The 10,061-nt window shown below is 50.4% G+C and overlaps 1 long non-coding RNA gene across 1 annotated transcript; it reads right to left on the reverse strand.

Annotated features, from left to right (window-relative positions):
* Positions 1-3,517: 3,517 nt before the first annotated feature.
* Positions 3,518-9,103, reverse strand: LOC111770827 (uncharacterized). Its single transcript, XR_002804259.2, has 5 exons — positions 8,908-9,103; positions 8,012-8,321; positions 4,716-4,891; positions 4,135-4,250; positions 3,518-3,834 (listed from the first exon to the last, which is right to left on the reverse strand). It is a non-coding gene; the product is annotated as an uncharacterized lncRNA (long non-coding RNA).
* Between the last annotated feature and the right edge of the window lie 958 nt (positions 9,104-10,061).

A 10,061-nucleotide genomic window follows, 5' to 3' on the forward strand; every position in this document is an offset into this window, starting at 1 on the left:
TTCTTCCTCAACTTTAGGGCAGGTCTAACCAAGGCAATGCAGCCCAACTTTCTTACTGCATTTCAGGAGCCAAGGGACAAAGGCTTCTTTTCCTCTTCCTTAATATACATGTTAAAAAGCAAGAAGCTTAGTTTCTAGATAAATAGGGACCCCCTCTGTTCCCCCTGGCTGGGAATGGAACACACAGACTTTCACGGGAGCTTCATTGAGAACAATAGTCACTGTCACAGCCTGATAACTCCACCTCCTTCCTCAGTGAAAGTGAAATGATGGCACGCTTGGGGGGCTCTCCAAGACTTCCAGGAGAATTTGGCCAAGGGTCTTCCTTTAAAAGCCCAATGTGGGAAACTGATATAAGGGGGAGGTTCCTGGGGAAGGAGGGAGGGGGCAGTGGAGCATTTCATTGTAGAATAATCCCCACGCCTCCCACGCCAGCCCTCTGTCAACTTCCCAGGGCCCCTGGAGGCAAAGGTGGGCTTCATTGTCTGTAAGGTCCCTCTAGTTGAAGCATCAGTGTTGGGCCCTCACAGAGAGTCTGGCTACCTGCTGCTGGAGTCTGGAGGGCTTCATGGGGCTCCTCCAGGGGTGGAGGGTGTTGCTTCAACAGAGGCAGGCCTGACTCCATCGATGCCCCCCACCCATCCTGGGCTGCTCTGGAGCCACAGCACAGCTTCCCTCTTCATGACCTTCACTCCAAGTCCCACTGCAGACTCCTGGAGACAGCCGCAGGGACACACTGCAGGGACAGCCATGGCTGTAAGAGTTGGGCCAGGAATGTCACCGCCCTGCCCTGGAGTGAGCAAGTCCTTCTGGTGATCTCCTCCATGTAATTGGCCGAAGGGCTTTGCCTAGTTTTTGACAAGTCAACCCCAACTGCATGACTTAGAGGCCAGTAACGCCTTCTATGAATATCCTAGCCTGACAGGTGATGCAAAGCGCTTACAGGTCACGAGGAAGGCATTCCCCAGTGTGTAAATTAGGAAAGCTTGGATGTGCGTTGACTGCCTGGGGCCACGAGGGAACCATGTCTGCCCTAAAATTGTTCATCGAATCACAACACTGCGAATTGCACTGCCACCGACATGTGCCAAACCTGACATCAGAACAGAGGGCCAAATGCCTTTCCAGTGTCGTCATAAATGGGCAATAGTGACACAGTTGTCCGAACGGCTTCTGTCTGTGGGTGCTGAAATCAGGTCTAGAACCTTCCAGCCCCCAGCTCGCATCATCTCCATCTCCTAGTCTCCCAGCCCACATAGCTTGGCACTGTGGAGAAGAATTCAATCAGATGTTTGGTTAAACATCCAGATCTTTCTCCTTCCATTTAACCACAGTAACGACCATGAAATCTGATGCACCAGGACTGTCAGTCTAAAAGCAAACGTTTTCTGAATTTCCCCTTTTGCACACAATGAAACACAGAGTGGACCAGTCACGTTGGTACTGACAGTTTTTTGAGTCACAGAATAGATTGTGACCTTTGTGAGTGTCCTTGGGCCTCAGGCTAATGAGGTGGGAAGACAGGGCGGAGGAAGCGAGGTGGGGCTGGGGGAGCCCTCATTCTGGGCCTGTGTGCCATGCTTCCTGGTGACAGCACATCATGTCTTGCTGTTCCACAGTAGGGAGGACTATCGTGTAGATGCACCAAAGAGGAAACTGAGGGCCAGAGAGGGCAAGAAATGACCCAAAGTCCCTCAGCTCAGGGAAGTGGTGGCGCCAGCATGGCTCCGAGGCTTGTTGGCTTCCAAGTCTGTGCCCTTTCTGGGACACCAAACTGCCATTTATAACTCAATGCTGAAAGCATTCGCTCCTCCAGACCTTTATAAAAACGAACCCAGCAAGTCAGCGGTGCCTCCAGAAAGCAATGTTCACTCTTCACATCTACCTAGGCAGGAACGGGGAGCAAACCCACACAGGACATCGCGATGAAACGCAGGTTAATGCTTCCCGGAGAAATGTGACTGCAGGGTCATTATGTGGGAAAATAAACAGTGGACAGCTGAAGTTTTAAAAAAAAATCCTAGTGATTGCAGTTTGGAGATTGATGGCATAAAGGAAGCTGGGCTGATGATCAGGACAAGGTGACAAGGGTATTTCAGAGAGGACACTGAGAAAGGTGACAGCGAGGCCTGCTGCTGGTGTCGGCGGAGCAGGCAGCTCTGGCAGGTGGAGGTGACATAGATATTTCCAATAGCAAAGCACTCAGAGATCACTGAGGAAACATCAGAGAAGAAAGTATGTCCAGTCACAAAACTGGTTTTTCTGGGTTTTCCTTACATCTCAAAGTGAGCTCGGGAGCCTGGGGCTAAAGCAGGCCCTCCAGCCTAAGTCAGCAAGGACCAGTTAAGATGACCCCCACCGGTCACCAGCTGGACTCCCCCAGGACTCTTGCTGAAGTCTCCTCCTTATTTTCCACCGTCTTCCCTCATTCCTTCCCCAATCCCGGGTGTGTCTGGGATCCAGCAGCCATCACTCCTGTTTTTACCTTGGCTTCCTCCCTGAGCTAATCTTCTGGGCTCCTGAGCACAGGCGCGGCTCTTCAGGGCCCCACAGGGGTTCCTGGGCTTGCTGGGGGTCCTCATCTGCTGAGCCTACAGCGGACACGCCCACCCCGAGGGCCCCGTCCCTCCGCCGGGAGCTCACAGCACACGGGGCTCTGTGACACTCTGGGTGGACAGGACATCAAGGTCACTGTCCAGTAAAAGGGGCCGTATTGCTGAGACAATTCCCCCACCGGGGCTTCAAGTAGGAAAACCAGTCACAATGATTCCCTCCTTTAGGCTCAAATCATCAAATTATGTGGCTGCTCTCATTTATCCTTCAGAAAAGTTGTCCAGAAAGGTTCTTTCTCCAGGTCACGAGGTGAGTCCAGCCAGGCTGCATTCTGCCACCAGCCTTGTCCCCAGGGCCACGCCAGGGACAATGGAACCACCCAAGACTGTGCCTGTCAATCTATCAGCTTCCGTGGAACAAACTGGAGAAAAGAGTGTGAAATACTAGTGGAAGGTGTGTGCTGAGGGTCAGAGAAGGGATTGAGTCCTGCAGGACATCTGAAAAACGAGCATTGAAGGGGGCGTCTTGGGATGGCTGCATTTGGCGGTGGAAGAATATACACATGTGCACTCTTGGTTTTTGTATCTACATCCAGAAACCATAATTTTAGGAAAGAAATTGATGTCTGCAGTAGAAAAAGTCAGAAAATCTAAACTCCAATTCTAGCTGTGCTATGTACTAGTTATTTGTGACTCCAAACAAATCGTTTAGCTCACGTAAGCCTCGGTTTCCTCAGTACATAAACTAGAGGTAATAACCCTCACCCCTCCTACCTCGAAAGATTGCAGAGACAATCCAGTTACATTGTGAATCGAATGTGGGCTTTTTAAAAACAGAAAACACAGTAAAAATGCAAGGTATTTATTCTTACCCTGCGGTAAAGAGAAAATGAGAGTAAATGGTGTTATTATATTCACATTCGACTCCCAGGTTTTGTGATGGTAAAGAAGTAGTGTAGATTATATAACCCCCTAAAAAGCTTTATTGTATATTGGTCAACAACAACAAAAATCTTTTTTTCAAATATGTGATGTCTCAAAAAAGCCAAATGTATACCATAACCTAATACATGCATCTTTAGAAAAATAACCTAGAATCTACCCATTTTCCCCCCGTGTCTATTGTGAGGAGTGAAGGGCGTCGTGCAGCTGAAACCTTCTTGGAACCCTGGAAAGCAATTCCTGTAGCGGTTGTCATTGCTGTCATTGGTGGTGTCAGCTGGGAGGCAGCATCGTGGCGGGTTGAGTGCCACCAGAAGGGGATTAATAACCCCACTGGAGGCTGAGGAAAGATGAGGATGGGGAGATGGGGTGACAATCATGAGAGGGAGGAAGGTGGAAAAGAATGAAGGGGGACAGAGTGCACAGAGGTTCCCCAGACAGGAGAGGGGCCCTCCCTGGACCCTGATGGATACCACTAGCTGAGTAGGGGACCTCCCTGGGCAGCGGACAGGAGCACCAGGAGCCCCTGGCCCAGCAAAGGTCATGAAACAGAAGGAGTTTTGAGACACCCGGCCTACCTCAGAAAACACTATCAAGCCATTAGGTCAAAATCCTAAAACTTGGTCTTCGTCCTCCTCACTTCGTGATCTGTGAGCCCGCAGCTGCCAAAACTTGTCAGCCCTCTCGCTATTTTCAATGGATCCGACTCTGCTAGATGAATGCAATTACAGTGTCACCTTTATATTCTGGAACACCCTGCCAGGAGAGGATAATGAAGCAAGTGACACCAGAGAGAGCTGTGGGGCCAGCCGACACGGCCCCTAGGAGCTGGTGACTTGGACTATTCCTGAGGGCGGGGGCAGGACGAGCTGCTGGGCTTCCCCAGGGGCTGTCTCTTCTGCAAGAGCCCTTACTCTCCCTCAGGGTCCTGCTGGGCTGGGAGGTCAAAGCTGCTCACTCCAAAAGGTCAATGGATCGTTATTAATCAGCATGATAAGACTGGTATTTCGATAGGGCTCTGAGCCAGGAGTTAAACAAAGCCGATGAGGCCTTCCCAGAACTCAGTGTGGACTGCACAACCCTAAGGGTCCTCGCGGACTGTGCTAGGAATGGCACCCCCTAGGGCTGTCCAATCCTAACAGGCTCCATCCTGAGCTGGGTCTGGAAGTTCGGCTCCTATAGGCTCAGGTGGCTGGGGATGGAGAATGACCCTGTGCACACCTGTGAGTGGGGAGTTCGGGGGGGTCGCTGCTGAGGGAGGAAGGAAAATCAGCAGCTTCGTAGGAGATGTGGAATCCTTTCTTCATCTCAAGCCTGTTCTCCAGGATTCACGCTCCTTGGCCGCTAGCTTCTGGGAATTTCCTCACTTGTCTGGAAATACTCGCTCTCTGTTGTTCCTTGAAAACAAAGAACAGTAATATAAGGAAAATCCTTTCATTACCTGGTACAGTGCTACACAGGGACACAAGGAAGGGGGGATAAAAGCTGGGGCTTGTAGTAGCGAACAAAGCCGGATTCATTGACTCTGCTGAAAGAAATGCACACAGCAGACAAACCAACATACGCCTTTTTTTTTTCTTTTTCAGAATATTCCAGCCAGAAAAAAAAAAAAGTTTAATTCAGGGGGAGGAAAAATCAGTCGGGGACTGAACTTATCCAAACTGATCTGCTCTGCGCATCCATATTTAAGAAGGACCCCCAAGCATAATCCCCCCGCCTGGGGAAGCTGTGGACCCTGCAGAAAGAGAACATTTGCCACAAAAGGGATTTCCCAGGATGGACCTGCTCATAAACTGGCCCAGGTGTCACTTAAGCTATTTTCAACTGTTTCTGCCATTCTGAAGGTGGATTGCAGACAAGAACCCGGAGAGCATTCAGCCGTGGAGACCAAACCTGCAAGCTAAAGAGACAGTGCCAGAACTGCCCAACTGGCAGGCCCTTCCAAGGCCCTTGTCCACCCAGTGTTTGGGAAAGGGAGAGAAGCATTTGCAGACAAAACATGGCCCAAGGTTTATACATTCTTATCGGGGGTAGATTCATCTTGGACAAACAAACACTGTTCATTTCCCGTGTACTCAAGGGATTTCATGCAAGTTCAATGGCAGAGCTGCTATTGCTGAAATGGGACTGGGAGCGGGATGCAGATTTGGGGGCAGGACTGGACCTCTCCTCTGCAGGGCAAATGGGGCGGCTTCTCCGTAGGTTCTCATCCCCAGGGAGACTCGTGTTCCAAACCACGACCCCAAGTGCCCAGAGGAGGTCAGAGCAACCGTCCCCGCTGATGCTCTTGGCAGAACCGTCTTTCTTTTTATTCTGGAGGCGCCTGCCGGTTGGAGTACTGGGTGGAGCCAAGGGAAAACCTGCGCCAGCTCTCTGAGAGCATCGCCTATAACCCATCAATGGACTGTCGGCTTGTGTGCCCGTGTGATGTGTGTGTGTATGGTGTGTGGTGTGGTGGGTATGAGTGTGTGGTGTGGCGTGTGTGTGACATGATGTGTGTGTATGACATGGTGTGTGTGGTGTTTGTGGTGTGTGATATGGTGTGTGTGGTATGTGTGGTGTGTGTGGTGTGGAGTGATGTGTGCATGTGAGGGAGGAGGGCAGGGGTGCCCGTGGACAGGGTGGTGGGGAGCCCCACGTGCGTTAGGACATGGGAGCACTTCTCAGACAGAAGGACGGACCGAGCCCCCCTGGCACTCTGTCGGGGAAACAGCCAGGTCCTTTCCGGCAACCCGAGGAGGGTGGGAGCAGGCCGGCAGGAACCGAGGCCGGCCCTGCAGAAGCACCAGCCTTCGAGGCAGCAATGAGGAAGGGACCTTCGCTGCAGTGGGAGCTGGGATGCACGCAAAGCTCCTGTCACTCTGGCAGAGCTCCAGAGAGTTGTAGTGAAGCCTGTGATGATATTGTTAATCGTGCCCTACATTACTGCAATTTTAATCTTGTACAATTTCATGCAGTAAATATTTTACTCAGGTGTTGGAATAGTCTATTCTTCCTATCCTCTAGAGATGCACGGTAACAAAGCCCTGAGGCTTTAAGCCTGTAGAGGATTCTATATCATGTCTAATACTCTCAGATACAAAGTCAGCTCACACCTGTTACCTACCCACCACTTCCTCTCCAGGCTTCTTCCTAACCCTCTGCTCCCCAGTTTCCTCTCCTGTGAAATGGGGTGGATGGTTTAGGAATGTCGTAACAAAGGTAAAGCGTCTAAACGTGTGTATACAGGGAGCGCCCAATAAGTGTTAGCCAGCCTCCCCAGCTGGTCTCCGCTGGGCCCTGGGCAGGTTCTCTGCTCCCCCTGAGATGCTTGGGCCTGAGGTTCTGGAGTCAGTAGGCCTGGTTGATAGAAGACATCCACGGCAGTGAACCTCAGACAGTGCGAAGGATAAAAAGGAAGAAGAAAGAGAAGGATGGAGGCTGGGAGGGCGGAGGAAGGAAGGAAGGCTGGAAGAAGACAAAGCAGAGGAGGGTAAGGGCGGGGAAGAAAATGCCCAGGGCCAGAGTCAGGAGAAAGGGAGCTGGCTGCAATTAGAAATGGAGACGCTGAGCAAGGCTCGCAGGAAGTGAGGGAGTGCACTTCTGTCCAGAGGCAGAGCATTCCGGAGGGAACAGGCAGCCAGGAGGCCCTAAGGGCGCAGCACACTTGCGCATCCCCTGGAACAGCATCGAGGCTGCGCACCTGAGAGGGTGGAGGGGCGCTGTAGGGATCACAGAGGGCCTGGCAGGTCCCTGTTAGACATGGTTCCTATGGGAACCATTGCAAGATTTGAACAGAGGAGTGACAGTGTGACATATTTTAACAGGACCACTGTGGCAACTGGGCAGAGAACCAGACAGTGAGGACAGGAGTGGTGGCCAGACCAGCGAGGAGGCTAGGGCAGGTGGGAGATGACGGTGATTAGGACCAGGTGGCAGTGGAGGAGTAAGAAGTGGGTGGTCAGCTTCTGGCTAATTTTGAAGGTAGTGCCGGATGACTCCCGACAATTAGACGCAGGGTGTGATGGAAAGAAGAGTAGAGGATGCCTCCTGAATTTGTGGCCTGAACAACTAGAAGGAAAGGTGGGATATTCATTGAGGCGGGGGAGACGGCAGGTAGAAGATTTGGGGGGAGAGTGAGGGTAATAAAGCCGAAGTTCCATTTTGATCATGTTGAATTTGAGATATCCATTAGAAATCCCAGCGGATTATCAAGGACGCAGAACATACAGTCATAGCGCGGGTCGATGAGAAGAGCGCTGAGCTGGTACTACAAACTGGCAGGATATTTCAAGCCGTGATTCTGGATGAGACCCCACAGGGCACAGGAAACCACCAAGGACTGCTCCTGGGCATTTCTGACACTAAGGGGTCGAGGAGGGAGGAACCAGAACCTGAGAAGTAGAGACTCAAGAGGAGAGAGGAAAACCAGGAGAGAGAGATGGCGAAGAAATCAGGAGAAAAGAGAAAAAAAGTGAGCAGCCAGCCCTGGATCGAGTGCGGCTGAGGGCTCAGGTCACACACAACCGAGGACTCACCGACTCCATTCCGGGGCTCCGAGCCAAACATTATTTTCATGTCCTTGACTGTCCTTCCTTGGGTTGTGCAATCCCATCCCCAGGGTTCACACTTGGTTTCCATCAAGGGACTCCATCAAGTTCAATGTCCAATGTGGTGACAACAGGGACTCTAGGATGTGAGCTGATTTATTTAGCCTCGAGCTTCGAGTACATAATGCCCCAGCCCAAGGTTATCACAAGGAGTTAGAAAAATAAAAACACTGGAGCCATCACATTCCCAGGCAGAAGGAAAGGCGGGTTGCCATGTTCATAAACAGAAAGCGGCAGGCTGCAAGAGCGCAGGGAGAAGGCAAGATTGTTTCCATTTCAGGGGGGCAGTGTTACTGTTCTGCACCTTCACCAAGGACGGATACATTAGAGTATTTTCTTTCAAAACCAAATTAAAGCCTCACCTAAATGGAAGTCACCTAAAAATATCGATGAAGGAAAAGTCTAAAGAAATATGTTGCCCCAAATTCTTCCTAAAGTTATGGGGTGGGTCCATTCCTCCAGCCCAGGGGTCCAGCATCTCCTCCACCTACGATGGGGTAGGTTCCTTAGCTTCTCCAGGTCTCAGAGCCCTCACGTGTCAATTAGGATTGATAATGCCCCCTGCCCACAGTTCCTTAAGGATTAAATGAGATAAAGTGTTTGAGGGCCTGGCATATGGCAGCTGATAAATAGCAACCATTATAAAGGTGATTGTCTGGCTTTAAATAAACTTCAGGAGAAGATAAGTTTCTATCAGAGGTCCTCCTCCCTCAACCCCCAGAAAGTCCCAAAGGCCAGTCCTGACAGCGCCCATCTGCCCTCTCTGACCCAAACCCCAACTGCCCCTAGTGACTCTTAAGGGAGGGTTTCCCCCAGGAGAGCACCTGTCTGTAAGAGACTGCTGGGGACCTTTTCTCTTCATCGTCGTACAAGGAAGCACAGCCCTTTGCAGGAGTTCCGAGGGCAGAAGGGAGCTCCAAAGTACAGTGTAGGCTTGTGACTCAAATCCCATGCCAGCGGTTGCAAAGCTAACAGCTGCCACCCCACTGTGTACACAGGCCTACATCCTGCTCTTTGCCCCGAGGGAGAATTTTCACGTGGTTTCCTGTTAGCTCTGGACTAGGTCCCCACCCACCTGAGGGAGTGAAGCCCCAACCTCCTAGAAACAGCAAATAAACTCCACCCTCCCAACCCAACCCAACCCAACCCAGGTCAGCAGATTCCATTTGTATAGCTCACTCAGGGACAGGACACACCCAACTCCTCCCCTGGGTCTTTACAAAGGTTTTTCCCTCCACAGGACTCCACAGGGGTACAGGTTTGTCACTGGGGCGTGGAATGTCACTATTGCAAACCCAGAATAGTGCATTGAAAGGTGTTTATATTTTATATAAAATTTATAATTTTATAATTTTTATAAATTTATATTCTATATTTTATAGTGCATTATAAGTTTTTATAAAGGCTTAACTGAAGTCCTAGGGTTTTGTTTTGTTTTGTTGTGTTTTGAAGATTAGCCCTGAGCTAACATCTGCCACCAATCCTCCTCTTTTTCCTGAGGAAGACTGGCCCTGAGCTAACATCCATGCCCATCTTCCTCTACTTTATATGTGGGACACCTGCCACAGCATGGCTGGACAAGTGGTGCATAGGCCTGCACCAAGATCTGAAACAGCGAACCGCAGGCCACCAAAACAGAAAGCGTGAATTTAACCACCGCGCCCCTGGGCCGGCCCCTGAAGTCCTAGTTTTTTTAATTAAAATATGGTTGAACTTATATTTTCCTATCACCATCAACAATAATGATAATTGTTATTAATTAAAATAATAACTAGTGACTATTAAGCACTTCAAACGTGCCAGCTCTGTATGGGGTGATTGGCATGTATGATGTCTTAACTTCACAGTAGCCAATGAAGTAGGATTTATCTCCCATTTTATACACAACAGAGCTGAGGCAGTGTGAGGAGGTAAAACAGGAGGAAAATCCTGTGTCTGGGCCCTGCGATGTCTCCTCTCTCTTTTCAAATAACCCTTC

Source organism: Equus caballus, chromosome 26 (assembly GCF_041296265.1).
Source record: "Equus caballus isolate H_3958 breed thoroughbred chromosome 26, TB-T2T, whole genome shotgun sequence".
NCBI classification, from domain to species: Eukaryota; Metazoa; Chordata; class Mammalia; order Perissodactyla; family Equidae; genus Equus; species Equus caballus.